A 17567-nucleotide genomic window follows, 5' to 3' on the forward strand; every position below is an offset into this window, starting at 1 on the left:
CCCTGGTTTCCAGAGGAGGTAAGCCTGACATTGGAAGATTGGAAGCGAGTAGGTAGAATGCTTACTTCCTCGGAAGGGACTAATATATTAATAAAACAATTGGCTTGGGAAAACGCAAACACTTTGTGCCAAGACCTGATCAGACCAATTCGTAAGACAGGTTCCCTATAAGATTATATTAAAGCACGTGTATCCATACGCCAGACTAACACGGGGATAGGGTATGAGTTTACGAGTTATGAGAATGCCAACGTTCCAGGAGGTTGAGTTTCCTTGAAACTCCCTGCTTCATGAGTGCTTCCAGGACTCTCGGCCTGCCAAGTGGACTTCACTGAAGTGGGTGGAGACTCAGAATGACATTTCACTGAAGTGGGTGGAGACTCAGAATGACATTTTCTAATTCTGTCTATTTGCCTGTGAATTTCATTAAGTCGTTGTTTTTAATTGCTAAATAGTATTCCACTGTGTAAATTTCTGTATCCATTTTTTATTTTCTGTATCCATTGTTTGGTTGAGGGACATCTGGGTTGTTTACAGCCTCTGAGTGTTATAAATAAGGCTGCTACGAACATAGTGCAGCATATGTCCTTATATGTTGGAGCACTTTTTGGGTATATGCCCAGGAGTGGTACATCTCAGTCCTCAGGTAATACTATGTCCAATTTTCTGAGGAACCATTAGACTGATTTCCAGAGTTGGAATCCCCCCCAGTAATGGAGGAGTGTTCCTCCTTCTCCACATCCTCGCCAGCATCTGCTGTCACCTGAGTTTTTGGTCTTAGCCATTCTGACTGGTGTGAGGTAGAATCTCAGGGTTGTTTTGCTTTGCATTTCCCTGTTGACTATAGATGTTGAATATTTCTTTAGGTACTTAATGGCCATTTGATATTCCTCAGTTGAGAATTCTTTGCTTAGTTCTGTACCCCATTTTTTGTAGGGTTATTTGGTTCGCTGGAGTCTAATTTCTTGAGTTCTTTGTATATGTTGGATATTAATGCTCTATCAGATTTAGGATTGTTAAAGATACTGTTGGTTGCCATTTTGTTCTACTGACAGAGTCCTTTGCTTTACACAAGCTTTTCAATTTTATGAGGTCCCATTTGCCAATTTGATTTTAGTTAGAGCATTGGTGTTCTGATCAGAAAAAAAAAATCCCCTTTACCCATGTATTCAAGGTTCTTCCCCACTTTCACTTCTTTTAGTTTCAGTGTATATGGTTTTATGTGAAGGTTCTTGATCTATTTGGATTTGAGCTTTATACAAGGAGATAAAAATGGATCAATTTGCATTCTTCTACATGCTGACCTTCAGTTGAATCAGCACCATTTGTTGAAAATGCTGTCTTTTTTCCCCCACTGGATTGTGTGTAGATTCATTTCTGGGTCTTTAATTCTATTCCATTGATCTCCCTGCCTGTCTCTGTACCAATATAATGCAGTTTTTATCAAAACTGCTCTGTAGGTACAGCTTGAGATCAGGGATGGTAATTCCCCCAGAAGTTATTGTGAGAATAGTTTTTGCTATCCAGGGTTTTTTGTTATTTAAAATATAATTGAGTATTGCTATTTATAACTCTATGTAGGATTGAGTTGGACTTTTCATAGGGGTTGAATTGAATCTGTAGATTGCTTTCAGCAAGATGGTCTTTTTACTATATTAATCCTGGCAATGCATGAGCACGGGAGATATCTCCATCTTCTGTGACCTACAGTTTCTTTCTTCGGAGACTTAATATTCTTGTCATGTAGGTATTAGACTTGATTGGCTAGAATCACACCAAGGCATTTTATATTATTTGTGACTATTGTGAAGGGTATCATGTCCCTAATTTCTTTCTCAGCCAGTTTTTCTTTTGAGTAGGGAAAGGCTACTGATTTGTTTGAGTTAATTTTATATCCAGCCACTTTGCTGAAGTTGTTTATCAGCTGAAGTAGTTCTCTAGTGTAATAATTGGGGTTACTTAAATATACTATGAAAATAGTGCTATTTTGACTTCTTCCTCTCCAATTTTTATCCCTTTGACCTTATTTTATTGTCTAATTGGTCTGGCTAGAATTTTGAGTACTATATTGAATAGATAGGGACAGAATGAGAAGCCTTGTCTAGTCCCTGGTTTTAATGGGATTGCTTCAAGTTTCTCACCATTTAGTTTGATATTGTCTACTGGTTTTCTGTATATTGCTTTTACTATGTTTAGGTATAGTCCTTGAATTCCCAGTGTTTCCAAGACTTTAACATTAATGGGTGATGAATTTTACCAAATGCTTTTCAGCATCTAATAAGATGATCCTGTGTTTGTTTTTTTTTTATTGAGTTTGTTTATATAGTGATTACGTTGATGTATTTCCATATATTGAACCCTCCCTGCATACCTGGGATGAAGCCTACTTGATAATGATAGCTGATTGTTTTGATGTGATCTTGCATTCAGTTTTTGAGAATTTTATTGCATATTTCACATCAATTCATAAAGTGAATTGGTCTGAAGTTCTCTTTCTTTGTTGGGTCTTTGTGTGGTTTAGATATAAGCATAACTGTGGCTTTATAGAATGAATTAGGTAGAGTTTCTTCTGTTTCTACTTTGTGGAATAGTTTGAAGAGTATTGGTATTAGGTCTTCTCTGAAGGTCTGATAGAGTTCTACACTAAAACCATCTAGTCCTGGGTGTATTTTTTTGTTTGGGAAACTGGTTTTAGAGATTCTTTGTGTAGTTCTCTTTTGTTTCCACTTAGTTCTTTTCAATCCTGAGTGTGATCATTTCCTGCAGTCTACTCCTGTTGGATGCATTTGCTTCTTTTTGTTCTAGAACTTTCAGATGTACTGTTAAGTTGCTAGTGTATACTCTCTCCAGTTTCTTTATGGAGGCACTGAGTTTTCCTCTAAGCACTGCTTACATCGTGTACTTTAAGTCTGAGAATTTTGTGCCTTCATTTTCAGTAAGTCTTTAAGCCCTTTCTTTATTTCTTCCATGTCCAAGTTATTATTGAGTAGAGCATTCTTCAGCTTCCATGTGTATGTGGGTTTTTTTTTTATTGTTTTTATTGTTGCTGAGGACCAGTCTTAGACTGTGGTGATCTATAGGATGCATGGAATTCTTTCAATCTTCTTGTATCTGTTGAGGCCTGGTCAGTTTTGGAGAAGGTACCATGAAATGCTGAGAAGTTATATTCTTTTGCCCAGGAGAGATATTGCTGGATCTTCTGGTAATACTATGTCCAATTTTCTAAGGAACTGCCAAACTGATTTCCAGAGTGGTTGTACCAGCTTGTAATCCCACCAGCAATGGAGGGGTTTTTCTTTCTCCACATCTTTGTCAGCATCTGCTGTCCCCTGAGATTCTCTCGTCCATCTCTTGTGTTCTGTTGGTGATGCTTGTATCTATGACTTCTGTTCTCTTTCCTAGGTTTTCTATTTCCAGGGTCATCTCTCTTTGTGGTTTCTTTACTCTTTCTAAAATAGAAACATTTTTAGTTTCTGTATGGTTTTGTTCAATTCCTTCACCTGTTTGTGTTTTTCTACATTTCTTTGAGGGATTTATGTGTTTCCTCTTTAAGGACTTCTACCTGTGTATCTGTGTTCTACTGTGTATCTTTAAGGGAGTTATTTGTGCCCTTCTTAAAGTCTTCTATCATCAGCATGAGATGTGATTTTAAATTAGAATCTTGATTTTACAGTGTTTTAATATATCCTGGGCTTATTGTGGTAGAACTGGGTTCTGATGATTCCAAGTTGCCTTGGCTTCTGTTGCCTATGTTCTTGTGCTTTCCTCTTGCTATATAGTTATCTCTGGTGTTAGCTTTGTCTTGCTGTAATTATAGCTTGTCTCTACTGTTAGCTTGTGATCTTAGGCATCTCAGCACTCCTGGAAGATCAGCTCTCTCCTTATAGAATTGGGTACAGAGAGCTGTGGCATAGGGTAAGCTGTTGTGTGCAGATGGAAACTGGAAGGTTTTTGTCCCAGGCTGCTTTGTGTTTCCTTTGTCCTGTGCACTCCTGGCAGGTCCCACTTGGGCAAGGTATTTGAGCAATGGTGGTGGTCTCACCTTTGATCTTATTGTATATGGAATCCACATACAGAGTGCTGTGGCACAGGGTAAGCTCCTGGGTACAGATTGAAAGTCCATTTCTTTATGCACCTTACTTCCTAAGATTGCTGAAATGAACTTGTGGTACATTGGATCATGTTTATCAATCTAGAAATCATGGGATTGATATGGAAGGAACATAAGTTAAATATCATAGGAAACAGGTAGCAAGAACCAAACACACAAAAAATTGTTTAAAATATCAAAGAATTAATGTGCATATTCTTCCTCCCCTTTCTCTCTTTTTGAAATAGAAGCTTATTGGACCCGAGAAAAACTGAGGCAATGCATGCCACTTTCAATGTAATCCATGCCATCATTTCCAAGTGTGTTTGTCAAATAAGAAGTAAAGATACACAAGATTACAAAGGTGTCACAGCAAGGCTGTGTGAAATCTTAAAATATCTTCCCATCATTGACTTGTTTTGATAATTTACTTTCTACTGGATTCCTTAAATAACTTTTAAAATGTGTAAGATCATTCCTTTCATAAAATCTGAGGAATAGAATTCAAATGATTTGATCAAATCCTCTCTCTCTCCTCTCTCTCTCTCTCTCTCTCTGTCTGTCTGTCTGTCTCTCTCTCTCTCTCTCTCTCAGACACACACACACACAGAGACAGAGACAGAGACAGAGAGAGAGAGAACTCAGATTTGGGCATGTTTTTAAGTCCTTATGATTGGCATCAAGTCTGATAGAGATGGGTAGCTGCAAGGGCTCCTTATGCATGAACTATGAAGCCTAAAATGGGAAATGAAGCAGAATCTGTATGTTGGATTCTTTGAAAGAATGAAACTGCAAAGAACAATCAGGAAAGTTGAAGAAAAGAAAAGGTCCTGTTTGAAAGGGTGGATGGGGAAATTAAGGTTCTTTTGGGAAATTCATAGAGAACAATTTAGGGTCGGGAGTAGGCAGATACTGAAGAATCAGCTATCTCAGCTCACTGTAATGCACAGAGTAGAAGAATGAATACACTTACTATCAAGCAGTCGAGGGGAACATGTGAAGATTCCAATCCCAAACAACTTGCTTAGTGCATGTCAAGTTGCAAGGAGCATTGTATGTATTTTCACATATTGTATATAATTTATTTCTACATTTAATTTTTTAATTAGTAAGTGGTTTACCATCGTGTGGAATTTAGAAGTGATGTAAGAAATGGAATGTCTAGGATAATAGTAGAATTATTCATAATAGAAATTGTGAGTACTTTTTTTTGCTATTTATTAATCCAGATTGAACACAATTAAGGGTTTAGGAATACTAAAGGAAGAGTTAGACAGATCAGTTGGTGAAGTTGCCTCATGCAAAGCTTAACTATCTGTTGATTCCCAGGACTCACAGAGCTAACTCTTATATTCTGACATCTAACATTCACAGATAAAATTTTAAAGTAATATAATACAAAATATACTAAAAATTCATGCTTTCTTTGATAAAAGGAGTGGTAGGAGGAAATAAAATAAGTAATAGAAAAGCTTATTCATAGAGTTGATTTGTATAGCACATATTCTAGTCCTCACAAATTCCAGAGGAAAACCATCACTTCCTTCTGATGTCCAAAAGATAATGTGTATTTGAGGAAATTGAAAGACCAATGAGACATTTGATTAAATGCTGCTGAATACCAACTTGTAACTTTGTTTGTACATGAATGAAAGAGAAAATTAACAAGGTCATGACCTCGATTGTGAATTTAATATGTTACCAAGACAATGATGTTGACAGAATATTTATCGGTAATAAATCAATATTGGAAAACACCAGAAGATAAATGGATATATTTTAGTGACAAAATGTAGGAAATTTTTCTAATCAAGTACAACTCACACTTGATATAAAATCTTTCAAAGATATAAACAGAAATGTAACAGAAAAGTGACATTGCATAGAGCAAGATCAGGAAGTACATTTTATTATGGGATTAGATTGGAGGGAAATTGCAAAATATTGATGAAGCCAGTGTATCTAAAACACTGTCTTCAGTAATGAAGTTTAGGTGTTATTGCAGTGTTTCACTTTTTTTTAATGTTTTTTTTTTAATTTATTTATTTATTAGTTGTAAGTACACTGTAGCTGTCTTCAGACACTCCAGAAGAGGGCGCCAGATCTCCTTATGGATGGTTGTGAGCCACCATGTGGTTGCTGGGATTTAAACCCTGGACGTTCGGAAGAGCAGTCGGGTGCTCTTACCCACTGATACATCTCATCAGCCCCAGTGTTTCACTTTATACACATTATATAACTTATACACATGTGACTTGGCAGGTAATAATGTAAAATCCAAGCACTATATACTGTCATTCTAGTGTATGTTCACACATTGTAGAGGTATCCCTGACATCTAGACTTAAAAGACAAGTGGAGAACTATATTCTAAAAAGAACACAGTCAAGGTATGTGTAGCCCTTTATAATTTCATTAAGTTAAAGTTTTCTTTCTTCATCTGGGTTATTTTGATCCATATTTGATTTTTGTCCTATTTATATCGTTTAGAGAGCAATATAATGCACTAAATTTGCTATGAAAGTAAAACTCGGGTGCTCTAATTCAGGTCCCAATGTTCACCTGAAACACAACTTGTTAAATCTCTTGATTGGTTAGATCTCCTTTCCTCCTCTAAAATACAAGATTAATAATGGGGTTGTTGTTGAATTAAAGAGAATTAGGAAAAGGGAACTTCATGAGTATACCATCTGTGATGGTTTGTCTATTCTTGGACCAGGGAGTGGCACCATTTGGAGGTGTGGCCTTGTTGGAATAGGTGTGACCTGGTTGGAGTAGATGTGTCACTGTGGGTGTGGGCTTAAGATTCTCACTCCAGTTGCCTGGAAGTCAGTGTTCCACTAGCAGCCTTTGGATGAAGACATAGAACTCTCAGCTCCTCCTGCACCATGCCTGCCTGGATACTGCCATGCTCTTACTTTGATGATAATGGACTGAACCTCTGAACCTGTAAGCCAGCCCCATTTAAATGTTTTTTATAAGACTTGCCTTGGTCATGGTGTCCATTCACAACAGTAAAACCCTAAGACAGAAGTTGGTACCAGGGACTGGGGTATTGCTGTGATAGGCCTGACCATGCTTTTATTTGAAAGAATGTGGATTTTTGGACTTTGGATTTGGANCTCAGTGGAATNCTTNAAATGGGGCTTAATGGGTCATCCTAGTAGGAATATGGAAGACTTTGTTGCTGGGAGTAATTTGAACTGTGTTGACCTGGCCCAAGAGATTTCAAAGGAGAAGGATTTCAGTATGTGGCATAAAGACTGTTTTTGTGGTATTTTGGTGAAGAATGTGGCTACTTTTTGCCCTTGTCTGAAAAGTCTGCCTGAGGCTAAGGTGAAGAGACTTGGATTAATTGCATTAATTGCATTGACAAAGGAAGTTTCAAAAAAGCCCAGGAGAGACTTTGTTCTCTGGTTAAGTCTCACAAAAAGAAGTTTGAACAAGCATAGCAAACTTAGAAAGGCAAAATATAAAATATATGGTTCGTGTATTAAAGGCATACCAGGAAGTGAAATGGAGCAAAATCCTGTGTTCTAGGAAATAACAGATTAAAGGAGTGGGACCTTGGGGCAAGATCCTACCCAGCTGAATTTAGATCCAGGCATGGTGGTACACACCTTTAATCCCATGAGACAGGCATGCTGATCTCTGCATTCAAGGTCAATCTACAGAGCAAGAACCAGGATAGCCAAGCTTAGGCAGTGAAGGATTTAGTAAACATAAAGCCAGTGATAATGTAATAGTACAAGGGGATCATGTTCTTGTTCTTGTTAGCTTCAACCATGTGGCTCTGGCTCTAGAGTTAAGAATGAAAGGAACTACTGGGACAATTGATACTGGTTAGCCGGAGCTAAGACATTAGCAATGATTAAGAAGAGACCAGCATCACTGAGTTGAAAACTGGGAGTTGTTTTCTGGGAGCACGAAGAAGCTGTGTCCCAGAGATAGCCAAGGTTGTACCTCATGCTGCAGCTGGACTTGGTAGTGTGTTAAGAGTCACCCAGGTGGTACTGGTTTTGAAGGCATGAATGAGGGTGTCATGAAGAACAGCTGAGGCTTGGCACTGTGAGAGATAATGGAAGGCCATTGTAGAAGGTATAGCCTCAGTTGTAGTTGATGGCCCAGGACTGAAGCTGGTCAGTCAAAGAATTTGATGCTTGGCACCATGAAGAGAGCCTATGAGAGGCTATTGGTGAAGCCTAGTTGGAGTGGAACATGGTATTGGAGATGTCAGTACCATGGGATGATAACCAAGAACAGCAGCCGTAGTGGAGTGGATCAACCAGAGCTTAGAGTGCTACAGAGGGCAGAGTTGGGGAAGTAATGCCAGCCCTTAGGAGGAGGCCAAAAGATCAAGTGGAATTGCAGACACTGAAACAAGAAGCTGTAACATTGAAATTGCCTTGGAGACTCAAAGATGTTAAAGATGCCAGAGCCATGGGATACATGATGAGGAAAGCTGCTAACAGGGAGTAGAACTAGCTCAGGAGAAAGCAGTTTGTTGCAGTCAGCAAAGATGAAAAAGGAATGAAGATCTGAAGACTGCTTTGACATCAGCCATGGAGATGCAGAGTTTGGGGTTTGTCCAGTTGGTTTCCTGCCTTGCTTTGGAGATTACAGTTAATTAGTTGGATGAATCTCAGAAGAGCCCTTGAACTTTGAACTTTTAACATTGTTGAGACTGCTATAGACTATGAGGACTTTGAAAGTTGGACTAAATTCATTTGCATTATGCTATGTTTAAGTATGGCCCCCATAGACTCATGTTTTTGAACAAGTCTATGAGGGACAGGGAGTGTAATGTGGTGGTTTGTATATTCTTGGACCAGGGAGTGGCACCATTTGGAGGTGTGGCCTGGTTGGAGTAGATGTGTCACTGTGGGTGTGGGCTTAAGACTCTCACCCCAGTTGCCTGGAAGTCAGTGTTCCACTAGCAGCCTTTGGATGAAGACATAGAACTCTCAGTTCTGCCTGTGCCATGCCTGCCTGGATACTGCCATGCTCTCACCTTGATGATAATGGACAGAACTGCTGAGCCTGTAAGCCCGCCCCATTTAAATGTTGTTTTTTATAAGACTTGCCTTGGTCATGGTGTCCATTTACAGCAGGAGAACTCTAAGACACCATCCTAAGTGTTAACTCTTCTTTAGTATTTAATATATACCTATAGATTATTACAAGTGGAATTTTGGTAAACAGAATAAACAAACTATTCCTAATCATGCAAACAAACAGCATATCAGGTCAGTATTGACCATTATATAACTTATAGCTTTTTTTCTAGTATGTATTTGATATGTGTGGAAATGCAGAATTTTAATATTGCCTAAGGATAATATACTATGTAAACATGTAAAATTCATTTGATTAAGTCTCTCTGAGTTGTAGGGAAAAGTAGTTTCTATAGATCACTGCAGTAAACAAAATATTTATATATGGACATCTATTCCATGAAGCTTAGAAGGACTTTATAAAAAGTATATTTTCATTTACAATACAGCAACACTCAGAAAAAAATCAGTTCTTGTTATTATTGAAAAAGAAATAAAATGTAAAATACTTACAGTTGTAGTCTAACTTATATTTTATTAATATTAAACAATTGGCTTTATGAACACTTATGATAATACAAACACTATGTGGTTTATACATACTTGAAATATGATTTTATGATATATAAAAATATACTGCATATACCAGGTAATGACTATGGTATAAACTTATAGATATAGGACGTGGAGAATATAATAAAATCATGTCTACACATATTGAATCAAAATGATCAGATATATGGCAATTTTAGTTAATACAATGATTTTTTCACTAGTTATCAAAAATATATTTCATGATTTTTTATTTAAAATGTATAACATAAAATTGTTCAAACTTATAGCATACTGTATTATTTTTACAAACATAGATACATTGTTATCCAAGTAATGGATATATCCATTAATGTCCAAGTATGTATAAGCATTCTTGTTCCTCAAATGTTCATCTTTTTTTTGTGCCAAAACATTAGAAATATGCCAGGCAGTGGTGGTGCATGCTTTAATCCCAGTACTGGGAGGCAGAGGCAGGCAGATCTCTGAGTTTAAAGCCAGCCTAGTCTATACAGCAAGCTCCAGGACAGCCAGGGATACATAGAAAAACCCATCATAAACAAACAAACAAACAAACAAACAATCTAGTGTAGCATTGTTTCAGATGTTCTCTCCCTTGTGTAACTACAGCTCTACACCAACTGATAAATGCACTCTTTAAAAATAAGGTGAGACACAGAGTGAAATAATAATTTTTATAAGTATAAAACATTTACGTGTCCAAAGGATAAGAACATTTCCAATTAGGCTACCTTAAATAGCACAACATACACAACAGTGGTGAAGCAACACATTTAAAATCTAAAGAGGTCAGAATGTTTAGAGATGCTTAGAGATAAAAGTAAAAGCTTTCAGACACAATCCTGGGTTCATTTACTACAGCTTAGGTCACTAAATTACATTAAGTCTTATGTCTACCATAATTCTACTTGCATTCCTTATTCACTCAACAGGGCAAATCCTATAATTTAACTATATGGAATCTAGAACAAAAAGCTTTTATTTTTTTAATAATCAATCAATCAATCAATCAATCAATTAGTTTGTTTGTTCTTATTATATCCTGAATGTAGTTTCCCCTTCTTTTACTACTCCCAGTACTCCCCACATTCCTCATCGTTGGCCCCTCCACCTTCACTGTCTCCAACATTTACTACTCCTTCTGAAAGCAACAGCTCTCCCCAGAATATCCACTGAATATGACATAACAAGATGTGATAAGACTAGGCATAAACCCTGATATCAAGGCTGATCAAGGAACGTAGTAGTAAGTAAAAGGTCTTAGGAGCTGAGGAAAGAGTCAGAGATATACACCCCCCATTCCCAGTGTTAGGAGTCTCACAAGAACACCAAGTTACACAGCCATCACAAATGTGAAGGGTACCTAGCACAGACCCATGCAGACTCCATGATCTCTACTTCAGTCTCTGTGAGCTCCTATAAGCTGCACTTAGTTGACAATATTTGTGGGCCTTGTTCTGATGTCCTTGACCTCTCTAGCTTCTACAAATCTTATTCCCCCGCCCCCTTTCCAGCTGCAAGGGAAGGGGCCTGAAGGAGATCTCTACTTTGGGCTCAAGTAGAAAACTTAATTTACCAAAATCAAATAACCAACCATAACAAAACAAAACACAAAGCCCAGGGACCTGGGATTTCTTAGCTAAAACACAAGCTACAAAGTGAAGCACTGAAAGATTTCAGAAGAGATTGATTTCTTTTTTAACCCCTGCACTAGTAAGGACTAGAAAGAATAGTAAAACAATTGCTGTAAACAGAATGAGGTCTAGCACACATGTGGTGCATTTTTAATAGTCTGGTCTTTATATAGGCAAATCTTGCCTCTACATTGGGCTCTGTCCTTGGACCTTAAAGCCCTGGTTGACTAGTACGTGAAGGATGAATTTAGGAGCCATAAGACTGTTGGTCCTAGTGAGGCCCAGCATTTATTGAAGGGATAGGACACATATGCAGCCATGTTGTGGCAACAAGTTAAGGACAGCAGACAAAGTTCAACAGGAAAAACATATTCGACACCTCTTTCCAAGAAAAAATTAATGACTTTTGTGATGAACAAATTGGACAGTTGCAAGAGCTGATGCAAGAAGTTACTAATCCCAATTGTCAGTTTAGTACTACTGAGTCTGCAAAACCACAATTGTGATCGAATAATCTTAACAAAGTGTCTAAACTTTATAACCTGTTACCTCATCTATCATTGACTCTCTAAAATATATTCTTTCAGCTTTAATAGAATAGTCTCTTATTTTTGGACAGTATGAATGATGCATGCATCAAGATCTCAAATGTCACACTAATGCCATCATTGCAATGACATATTATTTATTCGATATGTGGAATGTAGTTTTGTGGAATTTAACTTCTGGACTAAAGAAAGGTGTTTAAAAGGATATACATTGGAATTATGGTGAAAAATTTTTGTTTTATTAATCAATTTTTTTGTTTACATTTCAAATGTTATTCCCCTTCCCTGTCTTCCCTCTTCAAACATCCCACCCCATCTCCTTGCCATTTGCCTCTAACAGGATGATCCTCCCTCCCTCCCCCCAATCTACTCCTTGCCTCACCTCTCAAACATCCCCCTTCTCTGGGGCATCGGATTTCTACAGGAAAAAGTACATCCCCTTCCACTAATGCCAGATGAAGCAGTCTTCTGCTACATATGTAGCCATGAACCAACACATATATACTCTTTGGTGGTTTCATCTTGAGAGCTCTGAAGGGTCTGGTTAGTTGATACCATTGTTCTTCCTATGGGGTTACAATCCCTTTCAGCTTTTTCAGCCCTTCCCCTCACTATTCCATTGGGATCCCCAGGCTCAGTATCTTCATTTGTCTTAGGTGCTGGCAGAGCCTCTTAAAGGATAGCCATACCAGGTTCCTGTTTGCAAGTACACGAATTTTTTATTTAAATTCTATTCCCATGAAGCATTAGGCTCCTGATTTGTCTCTAGCTTCATCAGTTAAATAAGCATAACATAATAATGGAAGATGTGGAATTCTCATAAGTTTGTTATTAGTCATATTGTGATTCTGAAAGTTCTACTTTTTCTCCCTTAATACTACACATTTGGCTATCCCTCAGAATTTCCTGTTTGAGTCATGGTGAAAGTTTTTTTTAAAAAGAAAAGCTTTAAGATTCAGTTATTAAGAATTTCAGTTATCGTCTAAAGGTTGGGGAGATGAAAAATATTAAGTTGACCCATAAATGGGTCTATGGCTCCAGCTACATATGTAGCAGAGAATTGCCTTGTCTGGCATCAATGGGAGGGAGGCCCTTGGTCCTGTGGAGACTTGTTGCCCCAGCATAGGGGGATGCTAGAGGCATGAGGCAGGAGTAGATGGGTGGATGAGCTCACTCTTAGTAAGGCAAAGGGGAGGGGAAATGGGATGGGGATTGCAGAGGGGAGGATAGGAAGGGGACAACATTTGAAATGTAACTAAAGAAAAGAACCAATAAGAAATAAATTATTTATTAAAACCTTAAAGAAAAAAGAATGAACTGTTTAGGAGCAATCCCCATGAATCCAGAAGGCAAGTCACTTGTTATTTGAGCATCTTTTCTCACCTATAAATTGGCATAACAAATCTGTGAGATGTGGCTCAGATCAGGCACCTATACTGGGGCTGCAAACCTGTAACTGTAAAGGAAAACATTTCCAGGGCCTTGGGACTTTTTAGCTTCCTTTATTTCTACTTCTTTTGTATTTCTCATTTAATTATCCTGTTATTACCATTCTCCCCTTAGCAAGTCCTTTCTTTTTGAACTGCCTTTTGTACACCTTTGTAAAAATTTGCCTTTAATTCTTCCCTACTGCATACCTAGTCAGCAATATGATGTTTTCTGAATTGAATTCTTAACTTACACAATTTATCTCAATGAACAAATGTTTATCCCAAAGCAGTCTCTTTATTCGCTTGAAGAAATAATCTTTCTATTTAAAAATGTGACAGGTTTCTAAGCTCTGTAAATAGGCTTGTGTAAAGATTTCTTGATGACTTATTGTTGGTCCCTTTAGAGAATGAAACTCAGAATTAATAAAGACTGGTTCAATGAATCTATCAGTAAACTGTGGGCAGCAGACAGAGGTAGATGAAAATGAGGGAAAAGATGAGAGTCTGTGCCTACTTATAAGGTTGTATAATCCCTGGATTCTCCATACTAGCAAGAGAATGACTTTCTATTTTGAATTAGATTGTCATATCTGTATTCACTGAAGATTTCAGTCAGTATAAGTGGCTAGGATTCACACAGATAAAGGCAGTAGAGTCCTTCTGAGTTGATCCAGTTTTACTGATGCTCTTGCCATAGTCCAGTCAGCTTTGTCAAGACTGGTATAAAGTAGGGATTAACTGAAGCTTCTTTTGACTTAGTACTTTGACCTTGTAACATGGCAAGAAAATCAAAGCTTTATCTCCTAGACTTTTAAAAGAGTCATCTGCTTCAACATCTGGTTCTCCTTGCCTCAAGAGAACTTTTCAACAGAATGTGTGGATATAGGTAGATTATATAGAAAATGAATGCATGTACACACACAAACACATACGTATGTAAACATATGTACATATACATATGCATATGCACATATACACATATATTCAGATATAAGCACACATACAGATATTAGTCGGTTTTGAAAAAATTCATGCCATGCACATGCTGTCAGAGAAAAATAAAAATATCTACTGAGTATGTTTACAGCCTGTTATAAAACAGTGTGAAAAGAAACCAAGAAAAATGCAGAGTAATTTGAATAACTGTGTGAGAAGTAAGGAAAATTAAGTCTTAATCAAAGAACTATCAAGCTAACTAGATGTTATTTATTACCATGACATATATTTTAATAGTTTCATCTCTCAGCTAATATGCCAGGGTGAGGGCTAAGGAAGAATTCTAGTCCTTTACACATTCCACCAATGCTACTGGATGTCCCTTTGATTGGCCTTAGTTACAGCGGCTAAAGTAAAAGACTCTGGGGCTCTTTGTAGCTAGCCACTCAGATAGCTGCCACAATTACTTCTCCTCCATTCTTATCAGACCTTCACTTAAGTGTAGAAATAGTGACTAAGTGGCCTCAATAGCTCTTTCCAAAGTCTCTTGTTTGATAAACAAGTTTGGCAGCATTGTCACCTTGGAGAATTTTTATTTTTCTATAAACGTTAAACATTATACCAAACTCCAATATCAATAGTTAATGTTACTGGTGGTAGGCTGCCCAGACAGCTGCTCAGTGTTCTTTGCATACATCTATAATTTCTTCTTGAGATAGTACATTTCACATTTTGGTTTTCTGCACTATTTTCAGGCAACGTCATGCTATTTCACTGGCATTGGAATGATGAGTATTTTGAGGCAACATTTTTTATGTTAATTCCTCCGTCAGTACTAGGGGAATATATTCAAAACCATTCTATTTATCAGGGTCAAGGCAGAACTGAAGCCATAGTACAAAGTATACATCCATGCACACCACTGTACTGTGGTTGTTATTCCTTAATTACACTTGTTCTGCATTTACCCTGATATACCTGTTTTTTCTTGGATCTCAAGAAGAAAAAAATATTGTGGAAAACGATTATTTTTAAATTTTTGGTTCTTCAAGGCAAGGTCTTTCTGAATAACTCTGCTAGACTTGTTACTACTGAGCCCAAGTTTGCCTCAAACTCACAGCAATCCTCCTGTGTCAGCCTCTCCAAGTATTGAAATTACAAATTTGTGCTACTATTCTTGGTTTAGGAATGAGTTTTTGAGTAGATAGAATTGATAGAAGAAATAAAATTGTAATAAGTGAACTAACTAGCAAACAATAAACTAAACTAGTCCTATGGGCAGGACCTATGTGGCTATGCTTCCTTCTAAGTTAGAACATATTCTACCCCAACATCTGCCTTTTGCCTTTGCACTAAATTATTTACTAGTATTTATATTACCCTTTGGAAATAGTCACCAATATATTTTACTCAGTGGTTCTATTTGGTGATTAATATGTTGTTTGTAGGGATGAAGAAATGTCACCAACAACTCCATTTTATTTTCATTTTTCAGTGTTTAGTTATTTAGCATTTTGTAGCACAGAAACTTGTGTCTTTTCTACAGACAGGGAGTGAAAATAGACAGAGCAATATCACTATATACCACCAGGTAACCTACTGAGAATATTTAAAGTCTGTTCTAAAATAATGTGAAAAGGAACAAAAATCCAGAGTAATTTGAAAAACAGTGGATAATCAAAACTTCCTGGAAAAATCAAACTAATGACTTAATATTCTATATGGTAGTCACACAACACTTAATCCTGTTCCATGCACTATAATAGATGAACCTGATTATATAAATCATGAGTTTTCCCAGAGGACCATGATATTTCATGTTATATTTCCTGAAGACATTGATAAATTATGTATATTATTTCAAGTCATAAAATACTATCAGTTATACTCAATTTAAATCAGGAAGAACGATTAGCTGGCTGCCAAATATTCCATTCATCTGTGAATGTAATTGTGAATTTAACTGCAACCTAGAGCTCATTAAATAACCATTGTTAACTATTAACACACCATCACTTTATCCTTTATCAATGACACATTTAAATTTCAGCGTCATGCCTATTGTCGAAGAGATACAGCCATATACTATTTTTACTCAAGTATCCTGTAAAAGTACTTTTTCTTCTAAGGAAATATTTTAAGTTCCTTTCTCTTCTTGATGGAAGATTCATTTTTAATTGGCTCTTTAGGCTTTTCCAGTTTCTCTGTTTTGATTAGAAACTGAATAGTTTCATGTGTCGGAAAAAAAAAATAAAGGAGAGGCATTTCCCCCATAGTAGAGACAAATATTGGGACAAGCTGATGCAGAAACCCTTCATTTTACTGAGGCTTTGGTGGTGTGGGAATTGTATAACAGGTTGTGAAAAAGTGACAAATGGCTTAATTCCATATGAATTAATTCTTTTTCTAATACAGAAACAGCCCTGTTTTTGAAACACCATATTAGAAATTTCTCCTGTTTGGTTAAAAGGATGGCTCAGTAGATAAAATGTATAAGGTGAGGAATTCTTGTGATTAGAACTTGCATAAAGGCCACATGTGTGTGATGACTACCTGTAAACTCAGACCTCAAAGTGAAAAGACAAGGACATTTCCCCAGGAGAAGCAGGTTAGTTTCCAGTTCTTGGAGAGACCTTGCCTTAATAAATACAGTATAAAATCTCCAATGTGCTACCAATGTCATCTTGGGCCTCTATGTTTTTATATGCACACACATACAGGCATGCAAAAATATTTTTCACATTACCATTGAAAATGAAAAAAAACTAAACAAAACAACAACAACAGCAAAAACAACTAAGAACTTTTCTATGTGAGGCAAAACTGGATCTGACGGAAAGACCTGGTAACTGTTCCTTTAATAATTGTGAGGATCTTGCGCAGTGATGGTATTGAGGGGACTCTGGTGACTCATAGGTCATTTCCTTCAGTTCTCACAGAGCTCTGTAAGTGCTCTTATAACTTGACCTCAATCAATTAAGAATTGACCTGAGAAGGGAGCTTCAGAATTTGTTCAGATGGCTGTGTACTATTTCTAGGACTCTAGCAGAATTAAAAGGCTAGTTTTAAAATGATCGCCAACATCTCCTTTTTCTGTCACTTAGTTTGCTAAGTTACACAGTTTATAGCAAATAAATAGATTTTGTTATAATGAAAATCAGATGTATGCTTCTAAATCTTATCAATATAGTTGCTAAAGAAAGTGTATAGTTTGCTGGTAATGTTCATGTCCCTATGTAAATATACTAAGGAAAGGAATGTGGTGCAAGACCTGCAAAGGATAGACCAATGACACCATGCAT

Source organism: Mus caroli, chromosome 10 (assembly GCF_900094665.2).
Source record: "Mus caroli chromosome 10, CAROLI_EIJ_v1.1, whole genome shotgun sequence".
Classification (NCBI taxonomy): domain Eukaryota; kingdom Metazoa; phylum Chordata; class Mammalia; order Rodentia; family Muridae; genus Mus; species Mus caroli.